This window comes from Tachyglossus aculeatus, chromosome 16 (genome assembly GCF_015852505.1).
Source record: "Tachyglossus aculeatus isolate mTacAcu1 chromosome 16, mTacAcu1.pri, whole genome shotgun sequence".
Lineage (NCBI taxonomy): Eukaryota > Metazoa > Chordata > Mammalia > Monotremata > Tachyglossidae > Tachyglossus > Tachyglossus aculeatus.
This window is the reverse complement of record NC_052081.1, coordinates 41,362,872-41,375,415: the sequence shown is the minus strand read 5'-3', so window position 1 is coordinate 41,375,415 and position 12,544 is coordinate 41,362,872.

The window sequence follows — 12,544 nt, the reverse complement described above, 5'->3', positions numbered from 1 at the left end:
ATGATTGAATGAATGAATGAATGAATACAAGATAATCAGGTTGGCCAGAATCCCTGTCCCACACAGGGCTCACAGTCTTAATCTCCATTGTACAGATGAGGTAACTGGGACACAGAGAAGTGAAGTGACTTACCCAAGGTCACACGGCAGACAAGTGGCAGAGCACAGGATAAGAACCCAGGTCCTTCTGACTCCCAGGCAGTGCTCTAGCCACTAGACAACACAGCTTCTCCCTCTTTCTCTCCTTCCTTCCCTCTGGGGTCACAGCAACAGCAGCCCCTTCCCCCTGACCCTCCAACCCCCTTGGTGGTGGGAAGGAGGGGGTCACATTTAAAGCAGCCACAATGCACGCCCTTTATCATTTTCATTACTACATTGGTTTTTATAGCAACAGCCAGAAAATATCCATCTTGTAAAATGCTTTTGTCAGCCGAGCAGGGGAGGGCATTAGGAAAGTATAAAGGGATGAAATCAAAAAGGGCCAGGCTGAGATAAAGCAGGCTGTAGACATTTATGAACTATCGGGAGAAGTTAAGGCCTGAAAGTTATACCTCCACTTATTATCGGGATTATGATTAAAGACCCTCAGGAGCCCAGAGGCAGAAGAGGAGCAGAGGCTTCAGGGCCATTTCGCAGGGAGGTAATCCCAAGGAGCTGCTGGATGAATTTTGATTAAGCCCCTTACTCCCCTCTCCAAATATTGATTTCTATTTTTAATCAGAAGGAGGGGGAAAAAAACAGAGAAAGCTCTCTTTCGCTCTCTCCCTCTCCCAAGACATGAACTCCCGTGAGCAGAGATTTGAATTCCTAATCAAGACCGAGCCGCATCCGTCAGAAACATATTCTCCCCGGCTCAGAGATGCAGGTACCTCGGGGAGGAGAGAAGAACTGGGATGAAGGTGGAAGAGGCAAGGATGAGATCTGGGAGAGGAAGTTGGGGGTGTGATTCAAGGTTTCAACCAGTTGGCCCTAGGTCTTGGGGTAGGGGCTGACGCCTTTCTGGGAGGCAGCTAGTACATCTGTTAATTCTGTTGTATTCTAATAATAATAATAATAATGATGGCATTTATTAAGCACTTACTATGTGCAAAGCACTGTTCTAAATGCTGGGGAGGTTACAAGGTGCTCAGGTTGTCCCACGGGGGGGCTCACAGTCTTCATCCCCATTTTACAGACAAGGTAACTGAGGCACAGAGAAGTTAAGTGACTTGCCCAAAGTCACACAGCTGAAAACTGGTGGAGCTAGGATTTGAACCCATGACCTCTGACTCCAAAGCCCGGGCTGTTTCCACTGAGCCACGATTCTACCTTCCCAAGCGCTTAATACAGTGCTCTGCACATGGCATTCAATTAATACCATCGATTGATTGCGGTGTTGGTCACGTGACTCCAGTGGTTACAGCTTCTCCCAGACGGACCTACTCTTAGAGAAACATGGCCTAGCGGATAGAGCTCGGCCCCGGGAGTCAGAAGGCTTGTCTGCTGTGTGACCTTGGGCAAGTCACTTCACTTCTCTGGGCCTCAATTACCTCATCTGGAAAATGGGGATAAAACTGTGAGCCCCATGTGGGACAGGGACTTGTCCAACCTATCTTGTATTTACCCCAGCACTTAGTACAGTGCTTGACACATGGTAAGCGCTCAACAGGTACCATTAAAAAAAATAGTATGCAGGGCACCTTTGCTAGTATTTTACCAGGCTGAAGGGAGAGCGGCATATTAGGGCAAAGAGAAAGAAGTCAGGCTCCATGTCTATCATCTCTAAATCTCCCAGACCTCCTCCTCTCCACATCTAGACTGTAAGCTTGTTGTGGGCAGAGAACCTGCCTGCTAATTCTGTTGAGCATATTCTCCCAAGCACTTAGTACAGTACTTTGCACACAGTAAGTGCAGAGAAGCAGCATGGCCTAATTGATAGAGTATGGGCCTGAGAGTAAAAAGGATCTGGGTTCTAATCTTGTTTCCGTCTGCTGTGTGACCTTGGGCAAGTCACTTCACTTCTCCATGCTTCAGTTACTCATCTGCAAAATGGGGATTAAGATTGTGAGCCCCATGTGGGACTTGGACTGGTCCAACCTGATTAGCTTATATCTACCCCAGTGCTTAGAACAGTGCCTGGCACATAGTAAGTGCTTAACAAATACCATAATAAAATAAAATAAATATGATTGATGGATTAGTTGTAACAGCTGTAAAGCCCTCCTCCCTTCCCATCCCTCCTATCCTCTCTAAGGTTTTCATCCTGGCTCTGTTCATATTTTCCCCCACCTCCCTCCCCTGTGGGCAGTGCAGTCTGCCAGAATTATTTATTATTTAATATTCATTGTTTATTAACAGTCAATATCACCTCCAGGGCCACGAGATGCTATCCCAGGGCCTGTTTGAGCTCTTCTCCAGTCTCCCCGCTTCTGTCAGGGACACACAGTTAGGTTCAGATACAGATTCTCATTGGGTTTGACTCACTCGGGTGCTTTATTGATTTCTTTTCAGCCTCTTCATTGCCAGTAGAGTCACATTTTCCAGGCTATCCAAAGACACACCCTCACCCCTCCCCGCTCTGCTCTGACAAAATTTGAGGGAGGGGGAGAAATTCATTCATTCATTCATTCAATTGGAAATTGGAAAATGGACCCATGGGGTGGGTGACCGCCCCTCTAGACTGTAAACTCATATTGGGCAGGGAAAGTGTCTATTGCATTGTTGTGTTCTTCTCTCCTAACTGCTTAGTACGGTGCTTTTCATATAGTAAGTGCTCAATAAATACCATTAATTGATTGATTGATTAGACTGTAAGTTTCCTGTGGGCAGGGAGTGTGTCTGCTAAATTGTTGGGTTCTGCTGCTTAGTACAGTGCTTTGTACACACAGTAAGCACTCAATAAGTACACTTGATTGATTCATTCATTAGACTGTAAGCTCATTTGTGGGCAGGGAATGTGTCTGTTATGTTGCTAGATCAAATTCTCCTGAGTGCATAGTACGGTGCCCTGCACTCAGTAAAAACCATTGATTGATTAAATTGATCGACCATCTCATGCCCAGAACATTTATGTCCACTTGACTTCTCTGTGCCTCAGTTCCTTCATCTGTAAAATGAGGATGAAGACTGTGAGCTCCACGTGGGACAACCTGATGATCTTATATCCTCCCGAGCGCTTAGAACAGTGCTTTGCACATAGTAAGCACTTAATAAATGCCATTATTATTATGTCCATATCTTGATGCTCTGTCACTCCCCCCTAGCTGTAATATTCTTTAGTGTCTGTCAGTCAATCAATCAGTGTTATTTATGGAGCACTTACTGTGTACAGAGCCCTGTATTAAGCACTTGAGAGGGTACAGTACACCGGAGTTATCAAACTTGTTCCCTGCTCCCCAGTTAGAGTATAAATTCCTCAAGGGCAGGGATGATGGCCCAGTGGATAAAGCACAGGCCTGGGAGTAAGAAGGACCTGGGTTCTAATCCTGACTCCACCACTTGTCTTCTGTGTGACCTTGGGCAAGTGGCTTAACTTCTCTGGGCCTCAGTCACCTCATCTGGAAAATAGGGATTAAGATCATTGAGAAGCAGCATGGCTCCGTGGAAGGAGCATGAGGCTTGGGAGTCAGAGGTCATGGGTTTGAATCCCGGCTCCACCACCTGTCTGCTGTGTGAGCTTGGGCAAGTCACTTAACTTCTCTGTCCTCAGTTACCTCATCTGCAAAATGGGGATTAAGACTGTGAGCCCCATGTGGGACAACCTGATCACCTGGTATCCCCCCCAGTGCTTAGAACAGTGCTTTGCACATAGTAAGCGCTTAACAAATGTTGTTATTATTGTTATTATTATCATGAGCCCTATCTGGGATGGGGTCTGTGCCAAATGGTTACCTTGTATCTACCCCTGTACTTAATACACAGCCTGGCACATATTAAGCACTTAACAAATGCTATAAAAAAATTCCATGGCAGAGCTAGGATTAGAACCCAGGTCCTCTGACTCCTAAAAGCCATGCTCTTTCCACTAGGCCACGCTACTTCTCAAGCTGCATTGTAAGAACTCCATCAGGTCTTCGAGGGCAGGGATTGTGTCTCTTTACTGCTGTGGCATTCATTCAGTCGTATTTATTGAGCTCTTATTGTGTGCAGAACAATGTACTAAGCACTTGGGAAGTACAAGTCGGCAACATATAGAGATGGTCCCAAACCAACAACAGGCTCACAGTCTAGAAGGGGGAGACAGACAACAAAACAAAGCATGTAGACAGGTGTCAAAATCGTCAGAACAAATAGAATTATAGCTATTTGCACACCATTAACAAAATAAATAGAATAGTAAATATGTACAAGTAAATTAAATAGAGTAATAAATCTGTACAAACATATATACAGGTGCTGTGGAGAGGGGAAGGAGGTAGGGCGGGGGGATGGGGAGGAGGAGAGGAAAAAGGGGGCTCAGTTTGGGAAGGCCTCCTGGAGGAGGTGAACTCACAGTAGGGCATTGAAGGGAGGAAGAGAGCTAGCTTGGTGGATGTGTGGGGGGAGGGCATTCCAGGCCATTCATTCATTCAATCGCATTTACTGAGCACTTACTGTGTGCAGAGCACTGTACTAAGCGCTTGGGAAGTACAAGTTGGCAACATATAGAGACGGTCCCTACCCAACAGTGGGCTCACGTGGGCCGGGGGTCGACAGCGGGACATGTGAGAACGAGGTCCAGTGAGGAGGTTAGCGGCAGGGGAGCGGAGGGTGCGGGCTGGGCTGGAGAAGGAGAGAAGTGCATAGCACAGAGTTCTGCACCCGGTAAGGGCTCAGTAAATACACTTAGTTGGCTGCTGGATTAGCAAGAGCTGCCGTCACAGGCTGTGAGGGGCTCAGGCTGGCAGGGGGAGACAGGCAAGGACAGATATCTGGGGGATGGAACCACAGTGTCTTCTGTGGCTCTCTTTGCTCTGAGGAATCAGGACACTTGTTTTCATTCTCTTCCCCGCCAGAGAATCGAGGGCCTCGCTTTAAACTCAATTAGAAATTTAACAAACCTTATAAATACTCCCCTGCCAGAGCCACATAAATCTCCTTTGCGGCTCTCAGCTCAACACCTCTCCATCTCGCGGTTAACGACGGCCTCCGTGTTGTTTGGGGAATGATTGGGGCTCCAACTACTGAACCACAACTCAGTGCAAGGTTGTCAAGACCAAATGCCCCATTCATTTATCATTATGATTATTCTGTTATCATCATCATCGACATCATTATTGTATTTGTGGAGCGCTAACCTCGTGCCAAGTACTGCACTAAGCGCTGGGGTAGATACAAGATAATCAGGCCAGACACAGTACCTGTTCCATTTGGAGGCCCACTGTTTAAGTAGGAGGAAGTAGGATTTAATCCCCATTTTACAGATGAGGAAATGGAGGCACAGGTAAGTGAAGTGGCTTGTCTGAGGTTTTCTGACTCCCAGGGCTATGCTCTTTCCACTAGGCTATGCTGCTTCCATTCCTTCCTCCAGTTGGGATTTGGGGACCTGACCCAATAATAATAATGGTAATGGTATTTGTTAAACACTTACTCTGTGCCAGGCACTGTTCTAACCGCTGGGGTAGATACAAGCTAGTCAGGTTGGGCACAGTCCCTGTCCCACGTGTCTCAATCCCCATTTTACAATCCCATTGTACATTCTATTTATTTTATTTTGTTAGTATGTTTTGGTTTTGTTCTCTGTCTCTCCCTTTTAGACTGTGAGCCCACTGTTGGGTAGGGACTGTCTCTATATGTTGTCAATTTTTACTTCCCAAGTGCTTAGTACAGTGCTCTGCACATAGTAAGCGCTCAATAAATACGATTGATGATGATGATGATGATGATGATGATGATGATGAGGGAAATGCTGCTACCCCTTCTCATTTCCACCATCTAGCATAAGTCACTCCCAGCTACTGGGCCTTGCATTGCCCATCTGATAGTAATATTAATGATAACTGTGGTATTTGTTAAGTGTTTATTATGTGCCAGGCACTGTACTAAGCTCTGGGGTGGATACATGCAAATAGGGTTGGACACGGTCGCTGTCCCATGCGGGGCTCACTGTCTCCAACCTCATTTTACAGTTGAGGTAACTGAGACCCAGAGAAGTGAAGTGGCTCACCCAAAGTTGCACAGGAGACAAGTGGCGGAGCAAGGATTAGAACACACGACCTTCTGAGTCCCAGGCCTGTGCTCTAACCACTACCCCATACTGCTTCTCCTCTCTTCCTCCCTTCAAGGCCCTACTGAGAGCTCAACTCCTCCAGGAGGCCTTCCCAGACTGAGCCCCTTCCTTCCTCTCCCCCTCGTCCCCCTCTCCATCCCCCCATCTTACCTCCTTCCCTTCCCCACAGCACCTGTATATATGTATATGTTTGTACATATTTATTACTCTATTTATTTATTTATTTATTTATTTTACTTGTACATATCTATTCTATTTATTTTATTTTGTTAGTATGTTTGGTTTTGTTTTCTGTCTCCCCCTTCTAGACTGTGAGCCCACTGTTGGGTCGGGACTGTCTCTATATGTTGCCAACTTGTACTTCCCAAGCGCTTAGTATAGTGCTCTGCACACAGTAAGCGCTCAATAAATATGATTGATTGATTGATTGATTCTCCTGATATTACAGGTTTCAGGGAATGAAACATCACAGTTGCTCTCTCTCCTCACTCTCGTTGCCAAAAAGTTCTTCTTTTTGCCTAACCATCATCCTTCCAGTTGCAGTCAGCTGCTGTCCTGAGATGAAGACTGCTATGTACACTACTATGTGTAAGATATGTAAGTGTATGATAAGACTGCTATGTACAATATATATACACATGTATTATAACATACATATTCATAATTTACTGTAATGTCTGTCTCCCCCTCTAGATTGTAAGCTCCTTGTGGGCAGGGAATTGTCAGCTAACTCTGTTGCATTGTACACTTTCAAGAACTTATTACAACGCTCTGCACTCAGTAAGCACTTATTAAATACCATTGATTGATGGAGACCAGTAATGATGGGCCTCTAGCTTCCACTATTAACCCAGGATCTTTTCTGTGCTGGTACTGGGTAAAGCCGGAAGAGAGGAATTTGGATCTTAGAAAAGAGGGCCCATAGTGGATGCTTGAATGGAAATGAGAGACAGCATGATTTAGTGGCAAAGCAAGAGGTTTGGAGTGAAAAATCTCTGCCCCTGGCCTATTTATGACCTTGGGCAAGTCTCTGACCCTTAGTTTCCTCACCTGTAAAATGGGGATAATAATATCCACCTCTTCCTATCTCATAGAGTCATCGAGATAAGTAAAGGGAAAATATTTATTTATATTAATGTCCTTCTCCCCCTTATTTATACTAATGCCCTTCTCCCCCTCTAGCCTATGAGTTTAATGTGGGCAGTGGACGTATCTACTCTGTTGTGCTCTCCCAAGTGCTTAGTAATAACATCAATAATAATAATAGTGGTATTTGTTAAGTGCTGACTATGTGCCAGGCACTGTAATAAGCTCTGGGGTAGAGCCAAGTAAATTATTATTGTAATTATTATTGCATTTGTTCAGTGCTTACTATGTGCCAAGCACTGTTCTAAGCGCTAGGGTAGATACTAGGTAATTAGGTTGTCCCACATGGGGCTCGCAGTCTTCATCCCCATTTTATAGGTGAGGGAACTGAGGCCCAGAGAAGTTAAGTGTCTTGCCCAAGGTCACACAGCTGACCTGTGGCGGAGGCAGGATTAGAACCCATGACCCCTGACTCCCAACCCCGGGGTTTTTCCACTGAGCCACGCTGCTTCTCAGTGGCTTAGGTTGGACACGGTGTCCCCATCCCACAAGGGGATAACATTCTTAATCCTCATTTTACAGATGAGAAAATTGTGGCACAGGGAAGTGAAGTGACTTGTCTGAGGTCACTCAGCAGACACATGGGGGAGCCAGGATTAGAACCCAGGTCTTTCTGACTCCATGATCTATCCAATAGGCCATGATACTTCTAATACAGTGTTCTACCCACAGTAAGCGCTCAATAAATACCACCGAATGTCTAATGGAGGGAAATTGCTTTGGAAAAAGAAAAGGGCTCCATAAATTCCAGTTGCTATTTGAGATGTCTGGATTCTAGAGGCTTAACTCTTCAAGGGAATGCAAGAAGTTGGCTTGAGGAGGGAGTGGGCAGTGGTGGCAGAAGCCAGGGAGAGAGAAAAGCCCGCTACTGTATTTGAATAACAACTCTGAGGGTCTCCCTGGGGCCGGGGAAAGAGACAGACAGAACTGTCTCCGCCGGACGCAGTCTGAATCTCAAGAACCTGGGGAATTTATTGAAAGATCACTGAAGTTTGTGTTATTGAGAGCCGTGCACGCTGAATGGACTGGCAGAAAATCAATCCTGAAATATAGCCTTCCCCGCTGCTTTCTCTGAATAGTCCTTTTATGATTGTTTTAAGACAAAATTATTAAAGGTCAACTGAGGTCAAGTGCACAATGTAATATAGTTGAAAATTGCTGCCTTTATCAGCCGTGGGGAAAAGAATACAGTTGTTCCTTCTCCCCAAGGTGAGTAACTGTTCATTTTACTCTGAGAAATAGACCAGCCAAGAGCCCTCCAGCGGGCCCTTGATAAAAAGGAATGAACTGGTGTGGGAGAAGGGACAGGCCTCGAGTGGAATATCCAGAACCCGGAACTGATCTTAGAGGTTTCTGCCGGGAATCCTGGTCCTGGAGCTTGGGGCCGCCTGGGGAAGACCACCTCCAAGACCTCTCTCAATCAGTCAAATCAGTCGCTTTCACTGAGCAGTTTCTGTGTGCAGAGCACTGTACCAAGTGCTTAGGAGAGAACCATACGGCAGAGTCGGTAGACACACTCCCTGCCCACAATGAGCATTAAGCGCTTACTATGAGCCAGGCACTGTACTAAGCACTGGGGGAGGTACAAGCTCATAAGGTTGGACACAGTCTCTATAATAGTGATGGCATTTATTAAGCGCTTACTATGTGCACAGCACTGTTCTAATCCACATGGGACTCACAGTTTTAATCCTCATTTACAGACGAGGGAACTTATGCCCAGAGAAGCCCAAGGTCACACAGCAGACAAATGGTAGAGCCAGAATTAGAACTCAGGTCCTCTGACTCCTGGGCTGGTGCTCCTTCCACTAGGCCATGCTGCTTCCTTACTTCCCATTTTAATCCATCAGTGGTATTTATTGAGCACTGACTGTGTGCAGAGCACTGTACTAAGTGCTAAGGAGAGAAGCAGTGTGGTCTTATGGATAGAGCACGGGCCTGGGATTAAGAAGGTCCTGGGTTCTAGTCCTGGCTCCACCACTTGTCTGCTGTGTGACCTTAGGCAAGTCACTTCTCTGGGCCTCAGTTACCTCATCTGGAGAAAGGATTATGACTGTGAGCCCCATGTGGGACATGGACTGTGTCCAACCTGATTACCTTGTATCTACCCCAATGCTTAGAACAGTCCCTGACACATAGTAGGCACTTAACAAATACCGCTAATAAAAAAAGACACTCCGGCCTAACTGTAAAATTCTTACTGCTAGGCTGCTGCCAGACTTGTTACTGGTAACAAGCCCGTTGATAATAATAACGATAATAATAATTCTTGTTAAGCATTTGCTTTATGCTAGACACTGTACTGAGCACTGGGATAAATGAAAGATAATCAGGTTGGGCACAGTCCCTGTCCCACACAGAACTCCCAGTTTATGTAGGAGGCTGTAGTATTTAATCTCCATTTGACAGATGAGGAAACCAAAGCCAGAAGAAGTGAAGCGACTTATCCAGGGTCACAGAACAGACGAGTGGTGGGGTTGGAATTAGAACCCAGGTCCTTCTGACTCCCGGGCTCATGGTCATCCCCTGCCGCTTGTCTGGTAAGGCAAATTTTCCCTCACTGATTTGTAAGGCTCCTTTTCTGCCTATTGATGGGTGGCAGTGGTGGTGGCAGCATTATCAGAACGGGATGGGAAAGAGATTCTTTCCCCCCCCCTCAAAATGATCTTGGGCTCATGTTCCCAGGGATCTTTGCTTCCCACTGCTCACTGCTCTCCGTTAATTGGCTCCGTCTCGGTCTCAGCCTCATTGGCTCAAATGGAAGGTTATAAATATTTTTATCTAGAACTCATGATGGATAAAAATTTAATTACTCTGAAAAATTTAAATTTCATAGGAAATAAATATTAATCCTGGAAGAGTGACTTTTGTGTGAAGTTAAAACTTTCGAATGCCGTAAATCAGAGGGAAAGGAAAAGAAGGAGAGGGAGAGAAAAAAAAAGCCATTTATCTTAACGAGTGTGACCTGATTTTCCTTTTGCTGGGGTCCCTTGGCTGTAGTTGTTTATGATTAAACCTTCAAAGTCTGGGCTTTCTCCACCCCCCCCAACCCCCTACCCCCGGCCCCCGCATTGTGCTCCTTGTTTTCAATCAGGAAAAACAGTCTCTACTCAATAGTAAATTCCAAAACGGTAGGGACAGTGTTTCTACTATATCACAGATTCAAGATGCCTGGTGTGGACATATTACTCTTTGAACTTGATAAACAATGTTCATTCATTCATTCCTTCATCCATTCAATCAATCATATTTATAGAGCGCTTACTGTATGTGGAGCACTGTACTAAGCACTTGGGAGAGTACTTTATAACAATAAACAGACACATTCCCTGCCCACAGTGAGTTTACAGTCTAGAGGGTGGATGGACTGCCACCAATTCAACTTCATTGATTCAGAATTTCTACACCCCAGAATTTCTGCCTTTCCTGGTTATTCCCTAGGGCTTTTCCCTCTTAGACTCCCCCTTCCCCAGCCCTGATTTTTGAATGTCTAATAATGATGATTCCCTCTCAGGGTCACACCTGGAGAGTTTCCAGTACTCTTCCAGTCCCGACTGGACTGGACCAGCACTGAACCACACTGCTTCTCTAATTAGCAAGGCTCAGAGAGATTTATAATAATAATAATAATGATGATGGCATTTGTTAAGCACTTACTATGTGTCAAGCACTGTTCTATGTGCTGGGGGGAATACAAGGTAATCAAGTTGTCCCACGTGGGGCTCACAGAAGCAGCGTGGCTCAGCGGAAAGGGCACGGGCTTTGGAATCAGAGGTCATGGGTTCGAATGCCGACTCGGCCACATGTCTGCTGTGTGACCTTGGGCAAGTCACTTAACTTCTCTGAGCCTCAGTTACCTCATCTGTAAAATGGGGATTAAGACTGTGAGCCCCACGTGGGACAACTGGATCACCTTGTATCCCCCCCAGCGCTTAGAACATTGCTCTGCACATAATAAGCACTTAACTAATGCTATCATTATTATTCATCTCTATTTTACAGATGACGTAACTGTCCCAAGTCCTTAGTACAGTGTTCTGAACACAGTAAGCTTTCAATAAATATGATTGAATGAATGAATGAATGAATAATAATAATAATGGTATTTGTTAAGCACTTACTAAGTATCAACCACTGTTCTAAGCACTAGGGTAGATACAAGGTAATCAGATTGTCCCACGTGGGGCTCACAGTCTGAATCCCCATTTTACAGATTAGGTAACTGAGGCACAGAGAAGTGAAGTGACTTGCCCATCTGACAAGTGGCGGAGCTGGGATTAGAACCCATGACCTGTGACTCCCAAACCCAGGCTCTTTCCACTGAGGCACACTGCTTCTCATATGAATCATCTGGACAATAGAGGGAAGTATGGGTGTGGATAACACAAAACCCCAGATAATACAAAATAGCACCTCATAATAATAATAATAATGGTTTATCAAGTGCTTACTATGTGCAAAGCACTGTTCTAAGCGCTGGGGAGGTTACAAGGTAATCAGGTTGCCCCACGGTGGGCTCATAGTCTTAATCCCCATTTTACAGATGAGGTAACTGAGGCACAGAGAAGGTAAGTGACTTGCCCAAGGTCACACAGCTGACAAGTGGCAGAGTTGGGATTTGAGCCCATGACCTCTGACTCCAAAGCCTGGGCTCTTTCCACTGAGCCATGCTGCTTCTCATGCTGCAGACAATCCACAAAGTGGATAATCTATACATGTGTGATCGAGCATTGACTGTAATCTGTAGTACCTATTTCTTCTTCTGACCATAGTAGTGGTTGGAGAAGTGTTTAGTACAGTGTTCTGAACCCAGTAATCGCTCAATAAATACCTGTTGTTGGGTAGGGACTGTCTCTATATGTTGCCGATTTGTACTTCCCAAGCACTGCTCATGGTAAGCACTCAATAAATATGATTGAATGAATGAATAAATACGATTGATTATTATAGTGAGTACTCACCTTTTTTAAAAAATGGTATTTGTTAAGCACTATTCTAAGCACTGGGATAGAAACAAAGTAATCAGGTTAGACACAGTCCATATCCCGCATGGGGCTCACAGCCTTAATCCCCATTCTGAGGCACAGATCATCATCATCATCATCATCAATCGTATTTATTGAGCGCTTACTATGTGCAGAGCACTGTACTAAGCGCTTGGGAAGTACAAATTGGCAACATATAGAGACAGTCCCTACACAACAGTGGGCT